This window comes from Parasteatoda tepidariorum, chromosome 9 (assembly GCF_982258835.1).
Source record: "Parasteatoda tepidariorum strain Cologne lab strain chromosome 9, Ptep-v5.0, whole genome shotgun sequence".
Lineage (NCBI taxonomy): Eukaryota > Metazoa > Arthropoda > Arachnida > Araneae > Theridiidae > Parasteatoda > Parasteatoda tepidariorum.
In genome coordinates this window covers 58,082,522-58,110,242 of record NC_141763.1, presented here as the reverse complement: position 1 = coordinate 58,110,242, position 27,721 = coordinate 58,082,522, and the positions used below count along the sequence as shown (strand labels likewise).

Sequence of the window (27,721 nt, the reverse complement as noted above, 5' to 3'; positions counted from 1 at the left end):
CTTCACATATTTTTCTATTATCGACGAATCATCACAGACGAATCAGTTAATCCAGCTACGCGGCAGTATACTGAGATAGACTGTATTTCTAACTTTCTAACGTTGGAGAAATTGTTTATTCGAAATTGGTTTACTTAAAAATCCTGAAAAAATCATCGAAAAATAAGTCACAAAATTTTTTGCGACCGGTTAACACCCTGGTTAAACTAGAAATTGTCGTTTGCATTGCTTTCAGTCTGAACAATGATTGTTAAAATTTCTTCTCAACCTGAGATAAATGCTTAGTAACTTTTTTTTTAAAGTTTTATAAATCTAGTTCTAACGAAATTTTTGTTGTCTTTTTATAAAATTTAATTCTCGGTTGTCTAAATTTGATTTAAAGTAACTTGTTCAAATTCACGTATAAATAACTCAAACATGCATATAAGACGCCACTTTGTTCCATCACCTTTTGATGAGGTTTTTCAAAATTTTCAGAATTAACCAAAATTCTGCAATTCATGGAATCTCTTCTCTAAAGTTAATTTTTAGTGTAGCAGAAAGTGGAACGGCTAGCCTTTCTACAGACTTTAAATGCATAATAGTTTTTTAAGGACGTGATATTCTGACTTTTATTTTTATTCAATCCAATGACAAGAATGGAATACGTGCCAAAAAAGAATTAACAATTGGTTAGAAACTACTTTTAATAATAAAAAAAAATTTAAATTTATCAATTCATTGGATAATACAACCTTATGTTACAGTCAATAAAGATATAGTGAATTTTTGGATACTCTTTATAACTTCTCACATGTCTAATTGTAAAATACTGCATCTGATTGGTCCATTAAAATATAAAAAACTAATCATTTCTAATCGAATAACTGCCTCGATCACTTTGAATAAAATCCAATTAATCATTTCGATTAAAAGCTTCGGTTTAATATGTCAAAATATGAATAACTTCTAATCGAATTAATCGCTTCGATCACGTCGAATAAAATCTGACTAATCATTTCGATCAACAGTTTCAATGTAATATGTCAAAATATAAATAGCTAATCACTTCTAATCGAACTAATCGCTTCGATCGCTTTGAATAAAATCCAATTAATCATTTCGATTGAAAGCTTCTGTTTAATAGTTCAAAATATAAATAACTTATCACTTCTAATTAAACTAACCGCTTCGATCACCTCGAATAAAATCTGACTAATCATTTCGATTAAAAGTTTCAATTTAATGTGTCAAAATATAAATAACTAATCATTTCTTATCGAACTAATCGCTTCGATCACTTTGAATAAAATCCAATTAATCATTTCGATTAAAAGTTTCTGTTTAATATGTCAAAATATAAATAACTTATCCCTTCTAATTGAACTAATAGCTCTGATCACCTCGAATAAAATCTGACTAATCTTTTCGATAAAAAGATTCAATTTAAAATGTCAAAATATAAATAACTAATCTCTTCTAATCGAACTAATCGCTTCGATCACTTCGAATAAAATCTAACGAATCACTTCAATCATTTGCTCCTGATTTTTTCTTTTTTAGTTGATTATATCTGTGTAATTAGGAAAGCGATTCAAATTTGCGTATGAAATGAAATAAACTATTAATATATGCAAATGATTTTGTATTTTATATCTAAATTAGAAATATATGAAAGTATATAAAGAAAAACAATAGTGTCATATATGGTTCGACTGAACGAATTTTTTTTCTTCACAAACATGGTTTAATCTTGACCTTGAAAGCAATATGCAAATGAGATGAGATGCATCTCACGAACTCTAATTCTAAATTCACCAAACGTTTTATCTTTGTCTGAAGGCTACAGCCCAAAATAATAAGAGAGAATCTCATCTTCGTGTTGCCCCATTTGCACATAGTGGCCTTGAAATCAGTAGCATCCGTCTATTATTTTAACTCAAAATCCATTTGCCATCTTATCAGTAACTACTCCCTACATCCCCCCAAGTGCTATATAAGATGAAAGAAAGTAAAATAATAACAATAATTGCCAACTCCGAAGTCCGCAAGTTGGGACATTTTTGTCTATTATTTTTCATTTGTCCCACGTTGATAGTAGCCTTGAATCCCTCAATAATTGAAGGCCTTAGTAATTGTCAGGTGGGACAACTTCACTTCTGTTAATTTTGACATATACAGAGCAGTACGCCATAGTTTAAGTGCTTTAAACGCTAGTAAAAGTTTATAATTTTATGCTATACTCCGTATTATCGAAGAATCAAGACAAGCGACAAAAAAAAAATCAAAATTAAAATTTTAGTATTTTTGTAAGATAAAGATAAATTTTTCATAAATCTGCATTTTTTGTGTTTTCTAAGAACCTATTTCAGCGTTTATAGCACTGCCAAAGAAAAAAATTCGTTGTCAAGACACTTTACTCGAAATCTATAGTGAAACAATTGCATTGTTTTTTTTCCAATTGCATGCAGTGTATTATCCTGATGAAAAGTAGTGTCAGAATTCTAGAAAGAACAAATAGCTCAAATATTTTTTTTTTATAAAATAGTTAAACTTTCAAAAAAAAATTGCCAATTTAACAATGTTTTTCCACTTTTTGAAATTTATCAAAATAAATGAATAATTCGCATTAGTCGCATTCTTTATACATTCAAACAATGCAGCGTTAGAGTAACTTATCAAATATTATAAAATTGAATCAAGAGCAAAATTTTCCGTTTCACAAAACTATAGCCTTTTTTCATTGTGAGTGCAGTTTTTATAATTAACATAGAATGCATTGGCTGAAGATGAATAAAACATAACTTAAAAGTCATGATTAGTCATGATGAAAGTCATGATGCTGCGCAGAATAAGAAAAAAAAAGCTTATTATTCATTAAAAAGCGTTATTTTATTTGGAGCAAAGCTTTCAATTTACCTTGCTTAAAGTTTATCAAGTCTAAATTATTTTGCCTCCTTTATCTAATTTGTGGTTTCCTCAGTTTGACAACAAAAATAAGCTGGAGGTGTACTACTTCTAAAATAAGATAGCAATGACATGTATGGACATGAATGAGAAGTTAACTCTATTTTATTAATAAGTGAAATTATACCACTATTTAACTAAAGCCTTCAGTTTTCTACAGAAACTATGAAGAAGAAAAACATTCTACTACTTACAGAATTGAGATAGTTATTGGTATATATATAATTCGCATCTAAGAGTGAAAATTTAGATGACCGATTAAATAATTCATTTTATGGTGTATAGTTACAGTTTATTTCTGAAAGCAACACTGGGAAATTCGTAAAAAACATTAAATTGTTTTAAGAATATATTGGAAATAGAACATTTTAACGATGGTAGCTTTAATTTTTAAGAGCTTTAAAAGATGCTAAATTATGTCAAGTGTGTACTATTATAAGCTTAACTTGAAAACACCACACCATGAAAAAGATTACAAAATGAAATAAGTTAGCAAACAAATTCTAATTGCACTTGAAAATAAGGAACAGGGTTGTATTTTTGACAGCAAACTTGATATATGTTCCCGTTGATTGTTCAATTCCGGAAAATAATGTGTAATTAATAAATAGCGTTCTTGATAACGGAAATTTAGCATGTAAGTGGTAAATAGAGTGTTCGATATCAGAAAATTGTGTGTAATTAATAAATGGCAATCACAGAAACGGTAAATAGAGTGAAACTGATAAACACAAGCTGAACTGAACTGTATAAAACATCTGGGCACCTGAGACAGCTTGCGGCCCTTTTCCCATTCATCTTTAACTTAAACTTTGTGGCATTTCGATGAAGTGGTGAAAATATAGAAGTATAGGAGTATTCAGGTGAATAGATGAGCTCTGATTGTGTAGTTATATGCAGTTGGGTGATAAGAGCCTAATGTAAAAATATGAGGTATAACTTGAGCTAAGGTGAGCTATGAGGTATAACTATGGTGAAAGTAAGCTTATGGATTTGCTATTGCTGTCTGGAATATGATGCATAACTGTATTAGTATACTGTTATTGGTCTGATGTTCCTGTCTTCAGATAAATTTTTATACAGGAATATTTCAGATAGCACAAACAATTTCCGAAAACAGTACGTATAGCGTGTACAGTATCGCAAATATTGGTAATTAAATATAAAATCAAACCAAATTATACGCAGAATTTCAGAATTTAATTAATATTTAAAAGATAACTTAAACACATCATTCATGTATCGATAACTAACATTCAGTTCTCGAATCATCAGTTAAGAAAAAACACCTGTTCCGCTTGGCAATTAATGTAGGATTATTGTGAGAAAAAATATAAAATAATTAAAAAGGAAACGCCTTTCAAAAAGAAAGTGCAGACAGCCGTTCTTTGATTAATCTGGAATTTATATGAGGAAACAAAATGTGAAATGAAAACAAGAGGGGGAATTCCGTCTTCAAAGACCATCCTTTTCTCCTTGATAAACTTGACACGATGATTCTCAGGTGTATAGGGTGTGGTTGAAAAAAAATGGGCCAAAGGCTGAACAATGGGTGAATCGTCAAGGTCGATATTATATTTATTCAAACTTATTAATATACAGAAGGAAAATAGTTTGTAATAACATGGTCTTGTCAATTTCATTAATTATTTTTAGGTAATAATGATAAAAGAAGTTAATTTAACAAACAAAAAGGAGTGAAATATTATGTCAATTCTTAAAAATAAAGACTTAAAGATTAGTAGAAATATTATTGTCGGTATTCATCCGTTATCCCCTTAACGATCGGTTAATTTTCAAGAAAACGGTCATAAAAGTGCTGATTTTTTTTATTAGTGCAATTTGATAAGTGCTGACATCTAGTTTAAAATATACTAACTGTCTACAATTACCTTAAAAAAATATCCCGGTACTGCCATCTGCTGTGTAAAATGAGAAATAAAATGTTGTCCGGGCAAAAGAAATGGATTAGTTTTATTCTTATTGGCGCGTTACTGCTGAACCCTCCAGCACGGAAATATCACGGGAGCGAGAAATAGAGGGCGAGACCTCACCCCGTCATTTTCACGGGAGCGAGAAGAAAGGGGTTACCATGGTTTTTTTTGAAGCTCTGCCGCCAAAGAAAATTGTAAAAAATCCACAGTTTAAGTGTCTCGAAGCAAAGTGATGATTTTAAATTATTTCTGTCATCATGCCATTATGAATAATCTGGGCTTTAGAGCAGACAAATAACTTACATATTTTAAAAATTATTAAACTTTTTTTTTAAATCGCAATTTGGCGACATTTTTCCTCCTAGAAAAATTTTTCAAAATCACTGCCCTATTCCAAATTGTTATGGACCCAGATAAGACAGCTTTGGAGTAAGATTTTAATTATTAAAAAATTAGACAACGAGCGCTTTATATTTTCCCAAAACTGTAGCTTTTCTCCTAGTTGACATTTTGCGCCATTTTCAAAATGAGCATAGACAGCGCTATCTTTAGATAGGCAAACTTGACCTAACAGCCATGATTAATTGTTGTAAAATCACAGCAGTTATGAAAATAGCATATTTTCCCAAAAGAGCATTATTTTATATGACAACGGAGACTTCGAAAAACAGCCTTAAAGGGAGGGGGAACATAGAAAACCTATAACCAAGACATTTATATTTCTAACCTATAGTGTTGCTAACCATGACATTTATAATTCAAATAGAAAAGAATTTTATTCAAAAATTTATGAATAAAATTTTGTTTGTCCCAGAAGTACTCTTGTCTTCTGTGTCGGATTAAAAAGTACTGTTTCGAAGAACACATTTCGATGTATAGGTCGTCTGACGTACGCTAGTACAATAATTGTCACAGTAATATGTTATATCAAAAACGTGTTTAGTTAAATCACTTTAGGGTAAACAACGCAAAAAACTATACATTTTGACAAGAGTTGAAAAATCGTAGCTAACGCATTGAACGCCTAACATTTAAGCAATATTTCTCCAAAAATATGAATCGGGTGACATAAGGAAATGGTACAAAGATTTTATCAAACCTGGAGCAAACTTGTCGCTATGGTTACAGCTTCAATTTTTAGAAAAAAATACGCTGATTAGTTTTAGCACTAAGTAACCTAATTTTTAAATTATTTATATTTATTGTAATATCTTTATAGTATTTCTTTCAGAAAGATATTAAGAAAATGGATAGTTTTGCTATCACTTTTTAAAATTTTGAATGCGAGCTAAAGTAATATATATTTCAGAATCTTATTTTTACGTGATCCGCATACAATGTGTAAACAGCAGACAATTATTCAAATATGAAGGATTAATGTTAAGCATTTTACAAGCGAATGAGTAAATGTTAAATGGTTTATCGATTGTGCAGCACTAACGAACTTCCCCCAATTTTATGATTATTTTATTGTAAAAGCATTCTTTTATATTTTAATGAAGAGTTAAATGTAATTGTTTAATTTATTTATCACATTATTATTGTTCAATGTAAAGTGCAGCAAAAAAAAAAAAAAATTACTACCCTGAATTACTTTTGATCTAATGTTCGAATTTTCACGCTCTAGGACTCTATCTTAATGGATCGAGAGGATGACCACAAATATACTAATTAATAAGTGCAGACGATACTTTAAGTTACGAAATCAGTTCCTGAGAAATCACATTTCAAAAATGTCAAATACTTCAAATTTGATTTCTCAGGAACTATTGAACCGATTTCACTCAAATTTTGTATTTTATGTATAAAATTGCATTCTTTAAAATGATGCAAAAAATTGTACACCTTAAAATTTCAAAATTTTTTCGACCATTCTTAAATAGAAGGAATTACAATTTGATAAACGAATGTTATAATTGTGGATAAAAAAATTTCAATTCGCTTAAAATGTTCTGGAAATATAGCGATTTAAGCAAAAAGTAAAATTAACATTAAGGAGTCCAGACTTTGGAGCGCTCTCCCAACCAAACTATTGGGATCATATTTTCCAGATTGCGGCTACCCTCTCTATTTTGAGAGAGAGAAATCCAGATTCGTCAACAAAAAAAAAAAAAAGGTTTAATCAGAGAAAGTTCGTTTTTTGACTGATTTCGTAACTTAAAATGTCGTCTGCACTAATTGATTGGCATATTTGAGATCACCCTCTAGAACCATTAAGATTGAGTCCTAGAACGTGAAAATCCGATCATTAGATCAAAAGTTATTCAGGATGGTCCATGGTTTTTTTCTGGTGACCTGTACAATAATGATAATTATTTAATTACCTCGAACTCTTAATATCCCTAATACTTTAATTATTTTTTATTTAAATTGGAACTTTATTAATGATATTAATGGTATCTTTTTATTATTGATTATAAAATTTGTATGATTAATAAGAATATTGAATTATCTTTTTTCTACCTTAATAAGAAGGGATGTCGAGTTATGGGAGAAAGTTTATTGATCATTGAAAGCTCAATCAATTTCCCCATCTATAATTGATTATCATACGATGGTAATTTTATAAGTGTTTGATAAAGAAGACGTAACCATGTAATGAATTATAAATTTTACATCGAGTAATTTATCATTGCGGCATCCTACCTTTTGGCTGATTCAATTTTATTATCACTTGAAGCGTTATATTTGACTTCTTCATAAGTAATAACTGTAATTACACTGTTTGCTAAAGAGTTTTCAACAATTATTAAGGAAAATGGTTTTGCAAAATCTTTTGTAAAAATAAATTTACCTCCAGAATGAATCTATTTTTTAATAACATATATTTTTAGTGACATATCTCAATATTTAAATAATATTCAAATCAAATATAGCTGAAGAATATATGTTAAATCATTTGCATACTTCAGCGTGGCAATCTTCTTTATCTCTAGTTTAACGGTAATTACCCGTAATATTAATTTGTCATTGTTTCTTAGTGTTCCCCACTATTTAACTTTCATTATTTGATTTTTATTTCAAATTTAAGCTAAACTATTTCGAATTGAAGTTGGCTTGAAACTAAAGCGATACTCCTTTACCATGAAGTAATTCTATGATATTTAAGGATAAACATATTTAAATCTGCATCTAAATTTATGGATCGTTTTCAAGTATTAAAAAATAAATTATTTTATAATAAGTGTTGCTTAAAACTGTGTCTAATCAGCCTATTTAATTATAATCATGAATACAAAATTGTAAAACATTAATAGGAATTAAATCTCTCGCTATTGTGAATGAACCTTTTTGGTGAAAATCATTTGATAAATTAACTAACTAAAAAACCAAAATTGTAGATGAATTTGTAATGGCAACTCGGCAAACTGATTCAAGTTTAAATTTTATCCCTATAGATTAAGGTTAAAACCAAATATGTTTTTATGCAATAAAACATTTTGGAATCCTTCAATACCTATTCGCTTTTAAAATATTCTGTTTATCGCCAAAAAGCAAACGATGATTGAACTTGAGAAGAAGTGAAGTGATTATGCCTAACCATGAGAATTAAATCAGATTTAATTGAATACCTGTAAGCGACGTCACGTGTGTGTATCATATCTGATTGGCTTCCGAATTAATAAATGCCACGATTTACCTATGATGATGATACTTTCCGCTATACAAATAAGTTAATATTTTAGTTAAAATATCTCGGCACATTATTAGAGAGTTTTTGCGTAACGTTACGGTTCCCTATTAACGCTAACGCAAACGCTTTGAGAAATAACACTTATGATCAAATATATACGTACTTTCCAGCTGCAACGGAATTTCCGAGTTTTCAGAAAGTAATTTTCACAGCGTTATCAAAGATAGTGTAATACTATTTTACTGAATTGAAATTAAAGATTTGTCCTCAGCATTACATTAGTAATGTGAATAGATACATTAAAAATCAAATAAACAAAATAAGCAAATAATCATGTTCCCACGTTTTGGTAAGAGTTTTATAAAAATTCCATTTGCTTTAGCGTTTTTGTTTTAGTTCACTACCACTGGAATCAATATTTTTTTATAACTTCAAATAATGTAGAATATGTATATAAAAGACAGGTATGCATAATATTTTTAAAAAATATTTTAAAATTTTTTTTTATAATTGAGCAAAACTTTTTGTTCAAGCTACTTCTCACTTGTAGAATGTGGAGGAATTTAAAGCGATTTTGAAACTTCAATTTAATAACACCTGTCTACCATAATTATTTGATAAAGTTCTGACGAAATTTCAAAATAATTATGGTAACAATTATCAATGGGATACCTACAAGTGACGTTGAGTGGGTATCTCGAACCTGACTGGTTGTTGGACCGTGGTATTTGTTTACGTTAGCAACTGTTATTTCCTATTTCGAGTAAGCCTAGCTCGTCAAGTATACATTCTCTTAAGTGACACATTCTATATTCTTACACAAAGATTCTTTCACAAGGATTTCAATTCTTTCTCTATGTATTTCTTACATAGCACAAAGATAGGCATGAAGCCACGCAGAACATAAACAAACTAATTAAGCATCGAAGTTGCCAGGTACGCAAAACAAAAATGTTTCACAGTAACAATAAAATACATAAACAAATAATCTGTATTTAATTAATTTCACGTTAATTAACATTGCAACTTATGGGGAGAAACTTAACCTAACTTTTAGCGTCATTTTGCCGATAATGATCAGGCGTCACAGGTCACATGTGTGGGTATCTGTGATCCTCTTCTTCCTGAAGTGCAGCTATCCAATTCAATTGTCATAATACCGAAAAGGAAAAAAAAACTGACTCAAAAAGCAGCAAGAGTTGTTATCAATGGATACTATCAGGATACAATGCATTTAAGTCACATATCGATAAAAAAGAATTTTATATAATACCGCAATTTTTACAATAATATTTATTTAATTAGAATGATTTTACGCTAATTACTGCTGTTAAAATTAACGGTATATCAAATTTTTGTTCCAGAGCATGTTCTGGTAAAAATTGATTTTACGTAAAAAGTACCGGTACCCTGAGTGTATCGTAATTTAATCCGGAATTTTTTACAGTGTGCCGTAATTCGGATAGCCCTACTTTGAATGAAGAAACCGATCCTTATGGAAATTTACCAATTATATTGTTATTCAGCTACCACTGTAAGTTTTAGTACAGTAATAAAAGCAACGGACATGTTTGAATCCCCTTAAAAACTAGAAATAAATTTCAGATTAGATAAAAACCAATTCTCGCAAAAAAATATATAAAACGGGAAAATTTTAGTGTAATAAATCAATATTAAATTTTTTATGTTAATATTCATTATCCCTTTTCTAATTCTGACATAAAAATACATTCATTACAAATTGTTTTATAACTATGACATTATCATAATTAATATTTATTATATATTTACATAAATATCATTCGATAAGTGACAAAAGAGTTCTCCCAAGGTTTCAAGGATTCTCTTTAGTTCAAGGGTAGATTTGATAAAAGGGTAAAAGGGTGTGGTCTCTAACAATTAAAGGACCAATTGATCCACCTGATTTTTTTTACGTTGGGAAAAATATATACAACCTTGAAATTCAAGAGCATCTTTGCATGGGATTTTGTCACTTAGGGAATAGATTGGCGTTACTATTTAATTTTTTTTTTCTTGTATATTCCACTTCATGTCTAAAATTCAAAAATGCCAAAGAACCAATCAAATCTGTTTAATTGTTAGCATCCCCTTTTTCTTAGTTTTACTTTATTTATAACTTGACTTGTATTAAAACAAATAATTTATGCATTAACATAGTATATAAGCTGCTGAAAAATAAACTGCTTTACCGTTGCTTACTTTGAGATAGCAAACGTTCTATTTAAACATGAAAGCCGTTGTAAGTACCAGTTAATTTTATTTATAATAAACTGTTTTGATTTATGACAAACATATAATTAAAATATTAAGCTATGTTGAATATTATAATATTATTTATTATTTCTTAACTAAACAAAATTTTATAAATTGCAATTAAATAAAAAAAAGCTTGTTTCTAAAAAATGTTTGCAAAAAAATTTGAAGAAATTACCTTAATTTTTAAAACTTATTGCTTCTTAAGAATTACTATTATTTTTTAATACTAATTATTTATTTTCGCTTGTTATTTTATCTTAAAACTTTTATGCAATAATTCAATAAATAATCAGTAATTTCTTTAACAATTTTAATAGATTTAATTCATTTTCAGTAAAATCTATTTTGAACTTTAGACTTAGCTATTTTTTATTTGGTATCGCATATTTGCTTAAAAAATTTTATTGAAATTAATATTTTTTCAATACATATTTAAATTTCTTATAACGTCAAATTTTCAAAATTAAAACTTAAAACGAAAATATATTCCATAAATGTCTTTTAAATATTTTCACTTTCGCTTCAAATTTGATAGTTATTTATCTTTCTTGATAATAGTCGACAAAATAAAATTTTAAATGGAAATCAGTTCACTAAGTATATTAACATCGTTCATGGCAATAATACACTACGCTAATATGGTATATGATCTATAATTTTAATTTATATTAGATACAGTGAAAATATTTTATCACATTTAAAGTATATTTAGAAGAATGCATGAGAACAATAGTATTCAATCCTTTTGAGAAGCGCGCCACAATCAAAAATAATAATAATAAATAATGTAAAAACTTCCAAGATTGATTCAGTGATTTTACGATAATTATTACTCTAAAAATTACCGTATGTCAGTTTTGTTTAGTTACATGTTCCGGCAAAAATGAATTTTACGGTAAAAAAATGAATTAAAGGTCCATATCAGTTAATCTTTGATGGTAGTTTTCGTCGATACGAGGCGGTAATTTTCTGTATAGAGTGGTTCTGCTATTTTTAAACAAGGATTGTAATTATTTTCCGACACAGGTGCTTTTTACCGTAAAATTGATCCGGAATTTTTTTTACAGTTTAAATAACTTTTCTACTGTTTTTCAAGTAAAACCTCAATGCTGCACCGACTTTAATGAAATCTAACAACAAACTTCAAAACTGATAAACAGAACACTGAATAAATTAAGATAAAAAACGGGATGACAGGCACGCTAAGACCATTTCAGTTGTAGCTGTTGAGAATAGCATTTTGCATACCGCCGATTTATTTCAAGCCAATTTTTCGAGTATTCACTCTTACATATTCGTTAATAAAAAACATAACAAAAGAATTTTTAACTTCTGAATTAAGTTTTAAGAAAGTATAAAAGCATAAGGAAGTTAGCAGTGCAAATTTATAAAAAAAAATTTCAGTTTACTTCAAAATGAAACATGAGAAAAAATTTATTTTTGTTCTTTTGACTTTTGAAAGCTACACTTTTCAGTCTAACTCGTAATCTGTCATCTCAGTAACATAGAAGTAACCTTGTAACACTTGTTGCTTGAGAGGGTTTATTTTTTTCTTGATGTCAGCCCACTCTTAAACAAGAATATCCTTTTTATCAGTTTTGAATTTCTAGATTATGTTTACAAGAACTTTAAAATGTGCCACCAAAAGAAAAAAATGAGGAAAAACAATTATCACTTATTAAAGGGTTACCAAAGGTAATATTTTGACAATTACCTTATCACGCAACTAGCTCCGTCCAGAATGAAAAGTTTGAGGTTAAGCAATTTATTCATCAGAGCAAAAATTTACACAAACTCTAATTGGCAAAATTTTCAAATAGTTTAAAATTATTAAAACACCCTAAATAGGGTACAAACTACTTTTAAGCACAAAACTATCCCTGAGTATTGTTTTGTTTGCTCAATACAAAATTTAGCACATTTCTTGTGTCGGGCAAGTAGCCTCGGTAGACAGTATAACTAGTACTAAATTAAAAAGAATATTATACTATGAAAGGCAATTTCTGGAACATTCTTTATAATTATAATAATTTCCTAACTTCATTTATCTCTCTAACGTTATGTATTTATTCCAGATCGCTGTTCTTCTTTTGGCCATGGTTGTATGCGCCATGTGCCAGGTAGCTCCTGTCTACAACTACGGATACAACACCTACACCCCTGGGGCACGTGTATCTCACTACGCATCCTCTGGCTATGCAGCTGCAGCTCCTCATTTTGCCTATAACTATGCATATGGTGCTTATCCTTACAGACACTGGTAAATGGCTTTAATGGGTGAGTTTAATTTCAGAGAAATTAAATAGAACATTTGTTTTGCCAAAAAAACTATGGTGATAATTATGTCTTTAAAAAATCTTACCAAACATTTTCTAAAGTAAATAACTACGAAAAACTCAAAAGCATAAACCTTATATTGAATTCTCAAAACACCCATATAAATGCATAATATTAGAATCTCTAAAAAAAAAATTTTAAGTGTGATTATTTTGAAAAATAGAATGGCTCAACTTGGCATCATAGTTATAGCAAGTTTGATGGGTATTAGGGTTCAATTTTTGTTTTCAGTTTAACATCCACATTCAATTCATCAAAACCAACGTCACTAAACTGTGATTTAAAACTGATTTTTTAATTCAGAAATAATTACAAGGGAGCGTTGTTGTGTTATTTTGTTTCTAAGAGGTTAGTATCCTGAATTTACATGCGATAAATCCGATAATGAATCCAAATTACTTTTAAATTTTAATAAATTTTATAAATAGTGTTTTTTATTTCCATTAGCAGGTAAATTGGTTAGTATTTACAAATTTATTTTGCACTATTTATAAATGTTTAATTAAAAGGCTAATTTGGAAACTATTAAAATTAACTCTTTTATAAGACTGTATAAAAATGACGACTATATTTTTTTGTAAGTCATCAGTTTCTGAAAAAATTCTTAAACAATCGTGATTATCTCAAAATATTTTATAATAAAATAATACGTTATTTAGATCTGTTCATCTTTTTAATTTAAAATATTAGTTTGACGACATAAAAAGAAATAATTAAAGGGACTTTTAAAGAGAAAATGTTTGGAAAAAAAAATTTTTTTTAACTGACATGGAGTTTTTAATAAATTTTGTAAATTGCTTGTATTAATTTTGAAATATCGTCAAAAATTAAAAAACTTATATTAATGTATTTACAAAATTGCAACACATTACAAAATACAATACAATAAAAACATTACAAAATACAACAATAAGAACATACAAAAATCATCCCCCGTGTCTCAAAGGCCAACAGCAAATCTTCAGATTCATTGAAGGAATAAAAATCGACGCAATCATAACTTTTCGCTTCACTTTAGCAGTTTTTTAAAAAAATTAAATAAAAAAGTCACTTTTAATGCATTTTTCCCCAAAATTCTGCGTTTCCATGAGCTTAAAACCACAACAAATAGTTTTGCAATAACTGCTTCAACAGGACAATCTTTAGCAATCTAATCCGTTATAAAACTGTGGGAAACATACTTCCCATAAGCTACATTAGATTTTAAATGTTCAAGGGGAGTTATTTTCTCACCGATTATTTCATCAATGACAATGAGGGGCTTTATTTAGATAAGTGAGGGTAACAGTAAAGTTCGTCGTGGGGTCAAGAAAGAGACCAACATTGAGTGCGTTCGTTCATTGATAATTTCTCATTGAGTTTATTTGTAAGCACAGAATTGTCCATAACTCCATAACCTTGTACTTCATAACCTTGAACTCCATAAGAATTGTCCATAAACTTGAACTTCTATGCTAAAAATAACGAATTTTTATAACATTTGTTATTTTTAGCACTGAAGTGAATGGACAATTCATTACATAGGTAAAATTAGTATGCCGCCCTCCTTCCAGTAAAAAAATCGTCTTAAAAATTCGAATTAATTTTAGATAATAAGCTAAATGAATTTCTGTAAACCAATCTCAATCCAAAATACATTTTCACATAACATTACTAGAAAAAAATCGCCCTATTAAGGGTTAAATCATTATATACAGGCTGTTACATAATGATTTAATTAGTTTCAAATAAATAAACTCAAATTTTCATATATATTATTCAGAGTAAAATATGATGGGTTTGGAGTAATGTAATTACGAGCTGCATTTTCGAATTGTTCAGGAAAGCGTTTAAGAGCACTTTTTTTTGGTAAAAATACACCTCAATGTCTATGTATGTAATAAGATACATGCGTAAAGTTTTGTTAACTAATTGAAATTCGGAAAAAATTTAAATAATTTATATATGAGATGCATGTGATTTAAACAAATCACTAAAAAACAATTCAACAAATATGGTTTTATTTAAAATATGATAAGTTAAATTTGACAGCCTCACATCACAAACGTCTGAGTAGAAGTAAAGTATAGGAAATGAAATGTAGTTGTGATACAATTATAAATGCAGGAATCGCCTTGAGGAATCTATCTGGAAACAATAATTAAAAACAGTTTATGAAAAAATTCCACCTTCAAAACTAGTGTAGCCTATCACTACTCGGTCTCAAACCATTCATGTACGTGCAAATATAATACTTAATTACTTAACTTATTAATATTATCTCATCGAAGAATTATTTTGAATCACACAAGATTAAACATATTATGCAATAACACCATTCCACTTTTATATTTTTAATACGATGCTGCGACCATTGCTTTACACGTGCATACGAAGGCCGGCACACGCTAGAAAAAGCCGGGCGATCAACAACAAAAAAATAATAAATGAATAAAAAAATAAAAAAAAAGCGTTGTTGTTGCTCAGTTTAAAGGTAGTAAAATTAATAAATTAATTAGTTTTAGCTCTGATTTTTTTTCTTTCAATAAATGTCATAGCCTATAATTTTAAAACTAAATGTGCATCACTTTTAATATTTAAGATTTCAAAATATCTAGCTTTACTCAAAAATAGACGAATATTGTCATGATCCACCTTTTTTTTACTTTAATTGGGACGCTGCAACCACTCCTTAATAAGCTTTTTAAGCATTTACTTTACCTGAGAAAAAAAAAATCTGATTTTAAAATTTCCGATTACATCCTGTTTTGCACTGATTATTTAACGACCTTAATTAATAATTTAATTCCCACTAGCACAATTGGAATAATATTGATAATACTAAACTTCTTGCAATACATTTGACGTTAATCCAAAGTGAGAATTATGAGACTTCAGGTTTATTATTAATAGCCTCTCTTTGTTCGGGGCAATTAAAATCAAATAAAATGAATGAATAAAGGAAATAAATGAATTAAAATGAAAATAAAAATATAAAAAGTTAAATTAATTTAAAAAAACTAAAGTATCAATAATTTTTTCAAAGTTTCACTACAGAGAAAACAAATTCGAGTCAAAACTACCAGAATAAAATTTATCGTGTTGCTGGCTCTACAGAAACACGAAAAAGCTCAGTTGCTTCTACGGAAGCGCTTTAAAAATGATTTTGGTAAAATTAACAATAAAATATAGTTTCGTAATATGTGATAAAATTTGGTTATTTTATCATTATACCATAGAGCAGTGATTCTCAACCTTTTTTTTGTGGCGGTACACTTTTAACGATTTCGAAATTTGACGGCACACAATGAAAAAAAATTAGATTAAAAGTTGCTTAATTACCTATTTTACACTGTGTTGAATAGTTTGTGAAAATAATTTTGAATGTGAAATAAAATAATATGTACTACAAAAGCACATTTATTAAGGGATTAATTATTTCTTTTGACCAATTTTTTATTAGTTAGGTAACAGTTATTTATTTTTTGCCAGTTATTAATTGTTAGCTTGTTTTCTATAATTATTAATTGTTATTTTTTTGTGATTTCTTGTTAACTGGTTTTTTTGCTAATCATTAATTTTTAGCTTAATTTTTGTCAGTTATCCTTTGTTAATTTGGTTTTATATATTTGTTTTTTTAGTTATCCTTTGTTAATTTGTTTATTAATTGCATAGTTTACAATGATAAGTTCTTACAACATTTTTTTAAAATTGTGCGTCATATACAATTTAAACACTTCCATCTTATTTTAACTTATTTTAAGATTGTCAGAGACAAGACAATCGCCGACAAAGATGTTCACGTGGTTAAAGCGTGGAGAAATTATAAAAAAATATATATTATATATACACTTTTCTCTAATTTAAACTTCACTCATAATAAAAAAAAGTATTATAATTTGTATTGTATCATTTCTAATATTTGGGGGCACATATTAAGAATTTGGCGGTACACAAAAGTGCCGCGGCACAGTGGTTGAGAATCACTGCCATAGAGCATGGCATAAAAACTATTTATTTGGTTAAATTTGTCTTACAGTTTTGAATTTTTCCCCAAATGCGTGGGAATAAGAGCTATAATTTTGAAAACCAGAATTTCAGGTAAACAGTTACCATATGAAAAGAAAAGTATCAAAATTAATGATTTAAATGCCCTATATGTTGGCTTCGATAAACAGAAATTTAGTTTTTTACCAGAAATTTCGTCACCATACAGTGCGGCGATTTACAAAATTTGTTTTTTACGTAAATGAATCAGTAATAATTACCACTATGCAGTTATACACAAACCTGAAAACCGCAAAAGTGAAGAAAAAAACTATTTTTAAAAAATTTTTATAACAATTTTTGTTGTTCTTTCCAGTGGCTTTTCATTATTAACTTTACAAATACATTTTTAGAAGTTCAGCTCACCAGGTAAAAAATACATTTCCCACAAATGCTGCAACTTATCCCAGCCAATACATGATAATAAAGATTCCTCATAATCTCGCAGATTTAGTTATAACTTTAGTACGTAAATGAATTTTTTTCCACTTTGATTATAATTGGCTTTACATTATAAAAGCGCATTTCGGAAAGCATATCCATAAACAAAGAAACACATGGATAAAGCTATGAAAAATTCGTTAAATCAAAACTTATTATCGATTTTTAGGAATCGCTAGCTAAAATAACCACTGCCCAAATTTCAGTACCACTGTACAAATAGTTCTATAGTTACAAGAGAAACACACTCAAAAACTCTTCTTTTTAAAAAATAGTTGAATATCAATAAAAATCAAATTTAAAATTGATTTGGAATAAGTAAATAATCTTAAAGATTCTCATTAAAAAAAATTTTTTTTTTTGCAACGAAGGCTTCTAACTCTTCTGAAACAGCATATAAAAACTATCATTATCTCATTTCTTGACTAACTTCATTTTGTATAACTGCAGCCTGCATACATTATGGAAAAAAATTACAAAAATTGTAAGCTTTGATTTTGTTTATTTGATAGCCGGAATTTCCCTTCAATGAACTGTTTTATAAACTGTTACCCAGTTTTATCAACTGTTACTCAGTTCTATTATTTAAACTCGTAAAAAAATTCAAATTCTTTGATCTCTTTATGTTAAATTTTTGTTTAACCTGTTTTTTTTTAAATTTTTTATGCTTTTATATTTTAGATATAAAATGGAGATATTGAATTCTTGATGGAGGACGAGTGGAGATATGAAGATACTGCTGCTATCTTTAAAAAAAAAATTTTAATTTTAAATTTAAATTGCCTTTTTTTATAAAGAAAAATAAGAAAGTTCCTTCCTGGAACTAAAAATAATTTAGACGTGTTTCTTCTATGTAACTTCAAATCCTGTATTTCAAAAAATAAATTTCTTTTTGTTTCTTTAACTTGTGTCTTATTTTTTAATATTATTTTTTTTTCGTTTCATAAATAATAAATTTATTAAAAAAAAAAGTTCTGAAGATACAGAAATTGGAAAAGCCCTAAAAATTCAAAAACAAACTAAAACACTGAATTTTTTATGTAAAAAACGGAATATCAAAATCTGAAAAGCAGTGTAATGCTAGTTTCCCTAATTTTAATTTATTTTCGTGGCGTTATGATGTTTTTATATAATTACTTTAAATTTTCCCTTCCTTTATCTAGCATCATTATTTATCTTTTTTTTTTCTATAATTATTTCTTGACATATGAGTGTTTTCAAGCAAATTAACACTCACTTTCTGATATGGAACCAAATTCAAATAAATACTACTTAGGGAAATTATAAAAAAAAAAATCGCAAAGTGTTGACCTTTATGTTAGCGATATACAGATAGGAGAGCTGCGAACTTTGTATATTTGAGAAGGAAAACATTTTCGTTCGACCGAATAAAATTCTTGATTTGACAGAATCATAAATAAGTATTTAATTCATTTGCTTTAAAAAAATTAAATTATTTTCTTTATAATATTCAATTTTTCCACTAATATATAAATGATTTGACAATTTTATGCTTAATTATTTTAGTCAACAAGCCACGATGGCTTAGTGGTTATAGCACTGAACTCTTTATGTGAAGAACTAGTTTTCAATCTATAGAGGATGCTCTCAGCCCAAGCAGATTATGATCAATGTGTAGAAGCAAGTCGTGGTGGCTCAGGGGATAGAGCGCTCACCTCTCAATGAGCTGACGTAGATTAGAATCCCAGCGATGGCTAGTCGTTACGAATTCTGCACCCGGTTGGCACCGATCACAATGCTGACGTAAAATATCTACAGTGGTAGACCGATCACTGGTTAGAGTCCCTTTACAGTCAGACTAACCGTGGAGAGTTTCAGTTCCATGGTTTTGCTCTCCGAGTAACTCAAATGGGGGTTAGTTCTACCAAAAAACTCTAGACGATAGCAAATTTCTCTCGATGCATGATCTAAAAGTTCCGTTGTCTTCTGGACTGGGTTCAAAATTATAAGGCTACGAATTTAAACATTTGTAGTAGTACCCTCAAAATTGTTCAACGACGGTTATAAAATATAATAAAATGTGTAATAGCTTATTCGGGAAATAAATACGTAGTGGTGACCGCACTGTCACTATTAGGCCGTTAGTCACGAAATTGTGGGGCCCTAACCTCCTTGATCCTTCTAGTACGACAATGGGTTATAGCGGGAGAGTTTATTTTAGTCAATAAATAAAACTAGTGGGCTGAGCCCCTTGCTCGCTAACGCTCGCCAACCCCCGAAAATTGCTACGCAATCTTATATGGTTTGCTTCGCAAACGAAGCTTGCTTCTCTCGCTACTAACTTAGGTGCATTGCAAATGCACAAAATTCTAAGAATTCAAAGCAATCGTTCAAATCCATGTAACAACTATTTTTTTTTAAAAAATTAAATCTTTTTAGTAAATACTAAGTCATTAAAATAAATTTGAATTCAAATAAATGACATGTAATTCGTTAAACCTATTAGAAATGTGCTATAGTATAAAATCTTAAGATAAAATTTCTAAAACTGATATCTTTTTAAAAAGGTTAAAATTTTGGCTATAATTAAGTCTATTAAAAATGGAAATAAGTGAATTGCAATGGAAAAACCTGCATAAACAAATAAATTCTAGTAAAACAAATAAATTCGTGATATAAATCAAAAATCGTCAAATAAATTCGTAATATATAAATTCGTGAAAAAAAGCGCTTTCGACTAAATACTAAAATAGAGAACGATCGACAAAGATTACTCACTTCTGCCTAGCTTATGCTCTCTCTGGTTATTTCAGTTTCCGTTCTTAAAAGCGCTATATGTTGAGCCATCTCAGCTAGATGTGGCATGTGACATTTTTAGCTGCAATCATTGGTCGATTTTCTAGCGTTGCCATTTGGGGAGTTGTAATGAGGCATTTTTTTGTCGCCGTGTAAGAGAAATATATATATAGATAAAAGACTATTCATTTTAAAAATAAATATAAAAATAATTAACTAATTCATAGCTAAGATGAAGACATAATTATTCACTATCTCACGCATCGAATAATAAGTAATTCCGCTAATCAGGCTACATTTAGTCGAATACTAAATAGAAGTGAAATTATCTGGAGAATCACGTTTTTGAATAAAAACGTAGTTTCAATAGTTAAAAAATAATCATAATAATAAGCAAATAAAAAATTACTTATAAATATAACACTTGCTGAACTTATTTAAAATTCACATATTTGTTGAATTCGAAAAGTGAACAATAATAAATTTGCGCGAACGTGACTTTATTTCTGAAATAAAATAAATCCCTGATTTAATAAAATACTGAGAAAGCACGGGGAAAATAAGAAGAAAAGTTTTTAGAATATAATATTTTCAAATAATATTAAAATCCTTTCTATTTTTTAAAATAAAGAGGAAAAAACAAAAGAAGAAGAAAAATTTAAAAGCGGTACAACAAAAATAATGAAATGATATAATCTCGTCATCAGCTCGCACGATTATATCGCACGATTATATTGTATTAATATAGCCAAAGCAAAATATATCAATACAATAATTGTGAGCAGCACCAAAGAAAATTGTAACCAAAATAAAACAAATTAAGTAAAAATTACGAAATAAAACAAATTAAGCAAAAAATTTTAAAATAAAATACATAAAAAATACAAAAGGTAATATATAAAGTGAGTAGTGAACTCAGATGAACTTACACATACCGGTATCCATCAAAAATAATTTAAAATATTTTCGTAACAAGTTTGCCAGATTACAAAATATGAAAATAGAAGCGTAAATAGAGGGAAGAGTCATCTTCTTATGGCACGTTCTTACTGCATAACTGAAATGCGCTTTATTCGTTAGTTACCTTATATTGGCCCGAAAATGGATGTATGCAAGACAATATTATGCAAAATAATTTAGAGTTTATAATTAATAAGGTTGATTTTTAATTATACCATTTTAATGATTTTAAAGAAATTATTAACATTTATTCAATATCAGAGGCAACATATTTTCAAAATCTATTCAAATATTGGCGTATGCAGATGATTTAGGCATCATTGCAAGAACTGTTCCTGCATTAAAAGAAGCTTTCCTTTCTTTGGAGCTTGCTGCTAGGGATATGGGACTAACCATTAATACCAATAAGACCAAATGCATGCCTGTACTTACTAAATTAAATTCTAGTGAATCCTATCTGGAGATTGGTTCCCACACAGATTTCAGACTGTTCAGAATTTTACTTACCTTGGTTCAATAGTTACTGCCGACAATAACATAGACAATGAGATTCGGAGTCGTCTAATTTGATCAAATAAAGCTTTTTATGGTTTAAAACGTTTTTTCAAATCCTCTCTTTTATCAAAAAATACAAAACTTTTACTCTATAAAACATTAATTAGGCCAATACTTACCTATGGATCTGAGACCTGGAACCTAACTCAAGCTGGTGAAAATAAAATTGCCATTTTTGAGAGAAAAGTTTTGAGGGCCATCCTTGGTGGGATAAAAATAAATAATTCCTGGAGAAGACGATATAATACTGAACTGTATAAAATCTACAGAGAGCCAGATATTGTGAAATTCATAAAAATAAATCGAATGAACTGGGCAGCTCACATTTTCAGAAGGAATGATGACTCAAATTTAAAGAAAATCCTATTACACAAACCCCTAACGAACAGGAAAAGAGGTAGACCCAGGCTGAGATGACTGGATTTAGTTGAGACTGATTTCCTTACTCTAAAGGAGAAAAACTGGCGAACAAGTGTCAAAAGTAGAGAGAAGTGGATTCGAATTCAAAGGAAGGCACTGGCCCACGCTGGGCTGTCTGGCCAGATATGATGATGATGATTAAGATTTATTAAAAAAAATTTATAAAATTGTTTTGAAGATTTTTATCGACGGATTTGCCCGAATTGGATTTGCACACGGTAAGAATATAAACTTAGTCAACAAAGAAGCTTTTTAGAAAATTAATTAAAAACAATTACTTACAATTGGGTATACTATAGCTTACGTCACAGATCGTGTTATTCCTACGAAATTTAACTAGTAAACAGCATTTTCTGTGAACCTGATTTTTATCAACAAGTAAAAGCATCAAACGAAGTGTCTTGTTTATAAGTCGCTACTCGCCAGGTTGGAATTGTATTAGTCTAGTTCCTTTGGAAATAATTTATATTATTGTTTTACCGAAGTTTATGAATTTAGTAAACATATTTAAAACTCAGTTTATTAATTAAACTAAAAGGTAAATGTTATTCCTAGTAAGTGGAAGTAATTGTGCTTTTTTAATATAATACCCAATTAACTCAATGATTTTATATAGAACTTAATAACATTAGTTGGGTATCCATTGTTTTTAATCAAATTTTGAAAGAAACTGTCTATTTGTTTCTTGGATAAAAAAAAAAAATTTCAGATTCTTTTGATTCTATTCATTTGATTAAAAATGGAATTTAAATAAATTTTTTTATAAACATTAAAATTCCAAGTAATTAGTTTATTTATATTAAATTTAAAATCATTTCTCTTATCCTATAAATCAACAATGCAGATATTTTCGTCTCTTTTAATACCTAAATCCAAAAAACTAAAATTAAAACTAATATTATCGTCATGTTGACGAAGCAAGATTAATTCCTCGGGGTAAATACTATTTAGCAGAATTGTGCAATTTTGAAAATTAAAGATAATTAAATCTTCAATAAATCTAATAACAATTTTAATATTAAGAGAATAATTTTTTCATCATATAAAAATAAGTTAACTAAGAGAGTTGAAAAATTAGATTCTTCTGGTTTTCCCACAATTTGAATAAAAGTATGTTCTTCTTTGTAAAGATATATATTTAAAAGACAAATATTAATTAGAATTTCCCAATAATCAAATTCGCTATTAAGGATATTTTTATAATCATAGTAATAACTCAAAAAAACATCTTTTAGTTTAAAATCTAAACTAAAATACGTTCAAAAAGTTATAAATATTCGCTAATTTTTTACACTTGCATATTTCATCAATATACATAATTTTAGCTTAGCGTGTTTTAGGCAATTAAACAGTCTCTTTTTTTTAAAAAAATTTTCTCTAATAATTTCATGCCATATGTGAATTTTCCAGTAAAATTGAAGCTGACTTTGCAATACCGAAATAGTTTCATAAAAGTACTGCTTTCTAAATTGAAAAAATCGTAAATTATTTACCCTAAATTTGGCGATATGATATGTCTAATTTGAGCTTATAGTATTTGGACAAAACAAGACATTTCTCAAAATGTTCTCTAATTATTTCTTTTCGTGCATAATTATTTTCAATAAAATTCTCTTTTAATTTGTATTGTGGAACCAATTTAAAATAAATTCCGCTTTGCAAAAAATCACAAATAAATTGTAAATTGGCTAGCCTAATGTAAGAGCAGTACTTAGTGCGATATCACTATGATATCAGCGTGTTTTCAACTAAATAAATCCTTTTCTGAAGAAAAAATTTAATAAATTATTCCTAAAATATATGGATATTTCAAACAAATTGGTTCTCACTTTTTAATATTGAGGCATTACTTATGTTAGGTTTATACATAATTTGAGCTTAGCGTATTTCGAACAAAACAACTTTTTTTTTCTACCTTTTTTTATGGATGGTGTTTTCAATAGAAATGTAAACAATAACAATCTCGAGCTCGGCACCTACTCTAGTTTCGGTTAAAAAGTTTGCAGCTGCTTACTACATGTTATTCTGATAGGCGATGTTTTCAAACGGATAATTTTGTTTTCAATAAAAGAAATAAATTAGATAATTTCTAAGCTCAAATCTGCCGTATTTCATAAGATATTAATGTTATAATGTAATTCTGGGGAATTTGGAGTGAAAATTTGTTTTAGTTACTTTGTTATTCATTATTAAAAAAAGGTGACATGGTTGCTAGATTTTGAATAACTCGCTTTTTTGGCAGTCTTGATTTGGCATCTTTCCATTTGTTTATTACTGTTTGTTCGTGTTGCAAGCTGTGCACCATCTTACATTAGTGTTAACACTTTTAGTATTGTAAACACAAGTATTGTTAGTATTGTAAACATAAGTAGTAAGTAACCAAATACATTGTTTGCAAGAATCTCAAAACACAATGATGCCAAATGACTTTAAAATACAACTGAAACAGTAACCCGCAAATTTAGGCAGTCCGCTTTGCAAAATATTGTAAAGAAATTCGTAAAATGTCGATCCTTATTTTAGCACTATACAATTATTTATATAGTGCGTCGTATAAAAAATTCCATGCCTCCCAAAAGTGATCGTAGACTAGACTGGTCGCTATAACGTAGAGGTGGTTTTTCCTGGAGATTTCACTGTATATGCATTGCTAATTGTGAAAGTTAAACACCAATTCCATATTAAATTGCCCTTATTTTTTCAAGAAGTATTTAGATGATCTCTTTTTTTCTTAAATTTCGTCACCGCGGATTTATTTTTTGTGTTTGTTCCATAAATCGCAATTAATTGCAGATATATAACGAAATATAAATTTTAACTTATATTAGAATTTTTTTTTCTTTAAATTTTTTTTTTTTTTTACATGGTTGGTGTAATCTTTTACAAATATTTTGTGAGTTTATATGAGTTCAGAAATTTTAATTGTCTTCTGTTTATTAGCAAATTTCTAGATTTATAATAATTATTTTTATCAATGTTTATATCTATATGTTGTTTAAGTTTTATTTTATTCTTAAATATGTCTAACATAAATTAAGGATCAATTTTTGTCTCACTATTATTATGCAGATATCAATAAAATTGAGTATTTATCGAAATGGACTACAGGTAGAGCAGAGAAAAAGTCTCTACCTATGGCAAGACTTCGCATCATCATAACTTTAGCATCCGCCTGTCGTATAATATGCCTTGTACATATTCTTTTATTTTTTAATCGGACTCTCTTTCCTATTCAGTTTAATTGCTTTACTCATTATCGGAGACTTGCTTTTTTTTTTTTTTTTTTTTTTTTTTGTATATAGTCCAATGATTGTTTATCTTATTATTTACTCGAATTCTTTACCTCACTCTTTTACTGTATCTCATCATTACCTTAGACCTTTGGATGCTTTTACTTATGACACTCGTGGGTGGTCTATATACCTCTACGATTATGCTTGAGCACGCTCCACCTTTTTTTCTTTCCTCAACTTATCTCAATTTGGCATTCTAATTTCGCCTTTATTCACCGTCTCTTAATTCCTACGAATCGGTTTATTGCCGCCATCGGCTGCAGACACCAAAATATTGCAAACTTCGTGAATCGCATTATGGTTTTAGCATTAACGTGTGGATATTCATAGGAGAAAGAAATACGTTTTTCTGTCTTAATTTTCAAACAGATGAACTTTTTTATTACCATATAGATACTATATGGAACTCACAATTGCACTAAACATAGTTCTTTAAGAAAGCGTTTTGGAAATTTTAGAAGATATTTTTGACAGTTAAATGTGAAAAAAATTTTGGCAGAGGAAATTTTTTAGAACATTCCCATACAAGAGCAGAGGAGAAGAGGGAAGCCTCAAGGCATGAAATCAGTCATCTCCCCAGATGGCATATTCGAGTTTTGTGATAGAGAATCTCGCCCGAATTATCAGAGAGCAGTCCAAACTCGGTAGTTTGAACCTCAGTTTCGCGGTTTACGTAAACCCGGTCTATACGATTCTCTTTTCTGGTGAAAAGAATACTAATTTAAAGAAAAAGAAACTATGAAAAAGAGCATTCACGCCGAATGCATCTATCCCACAGAGTTCTGGAGATAAAAGGAATCTGATTGGTGAGTTTTCGTTTCATCAATCAGATTCTCATATTTCCAAAACGGGGGTTTTAGGATGCGACAACCGCATTCGGCGAGAATGCTGCCTGAAACATCAAAAGCGGCTTTAAGACACATCAACAATCTGCAGAAACATAAAAAGCATCAACCAGCGGCTCTTATACTTTTTTTAAGCAAGTTGCAAGATAGAATGACTATTTTAAATTATTGCTTCAGACACATCAACGATCTGAAGAAACATAAAAGGCTGTTGCTTGGCTGACCACCTTTTTAATAAATAGAGGCATTTGATTGGTCGATTACATCATCGTTTTCATCGGTATCGCTTAATCGTTTTGTCAGGTTTGCTAGAATGGCGCTTTTAGCATTTTTGTTTGGCGCAATTTTAATAACGCGCATGCTCAGTTTGATAATTTATTCAAACCAATCGAAGTACTTCGTAGACAATGAATATAGAGGCTTGTATCCCCTCCTTTGCTCCTGTATACTCAAATAAAGACATAAAGATGGAAAGATCAATCACTGTACCAAACAGATGTCAGGGTGAACTTTGACACTGGTCTCTATTTTTTTTTAAGATTTTCATAAATTGTTATGATAAATAATAACATTCTGTCTCGGTGCCAGAAAAATCTGAACACATTTTTTTTAAAGATTTATAATTTGTAAATTTTAAATGAAAAAATTTATGTATTTTAAAAAATTGATTTTTATATTGTTCTGAAATTCAAATACTTGAAATAAATATTAAAAAAACAATTTAAGTGGTTATTAAAAATATATAAAAAATATAAAAGTAACTAAAAAATAAATAAAATAGAACAGTTTTATAAGCAATCTAAGCTGCCCAAAGCATTTAATTTCATGAAGAACAATAAATTGGAAAATGTTAATAATTGCTGAGATAGAGTCTCATAATTGCCTGTTAGCGTTCAGTTAGTTAGTTATTAAAACTTTTTCATGGTTTTCATTTGTGCGTAATCTAAATTCTAATTATTTTCATTCAAAAAGCCTTTCAAAATATAATTTCATTCCTGTATTTAAATTACAAGTAACTTTGATATCTGGGTGGCCTACAAAAATTCAAAAAGTACAAAAAAAATTTAGAGCATTTCACAGCATTTACTATTTATCAAAGATGATAAAAAAAAATTATTGATTATTAAAAAATAATTTTATTGCGATAATCAACATTAAGCTGGAAACCTATTACTATTAAGCAATTTAAAAGACTTTTTCGTGGTTTTCCTTCGCATGTAACACAAATTTGATTACTTTAATTTAATCTTCATTAAAATAAATTATTCTTATAACTTTCATGAATATGATTGTATT

General features: G+C 28.7%; 1 long non-coding RNA gene across 1 annotated transcript; it reads left to right on the top strand.

Moving 5' to 3' along the window:
• Window positions 1–10,492: 10,492 nt before the first annotated feature.
• Window positions 10,493–18,499, top strand: LOC107437689 (uncharacterized). The gene is made up of 3 exons (XR_006225584.3): window positions 10,493–10,774; window positions 12,867–13,068; window positions 18,277–18,499. It is a non-coding gene; the product is annotated as an uncharacterized LOC107437689 (long non-coding RNA).
• Window positions 18,500–27,721: the final 9,222 nt, after the last annotated feature.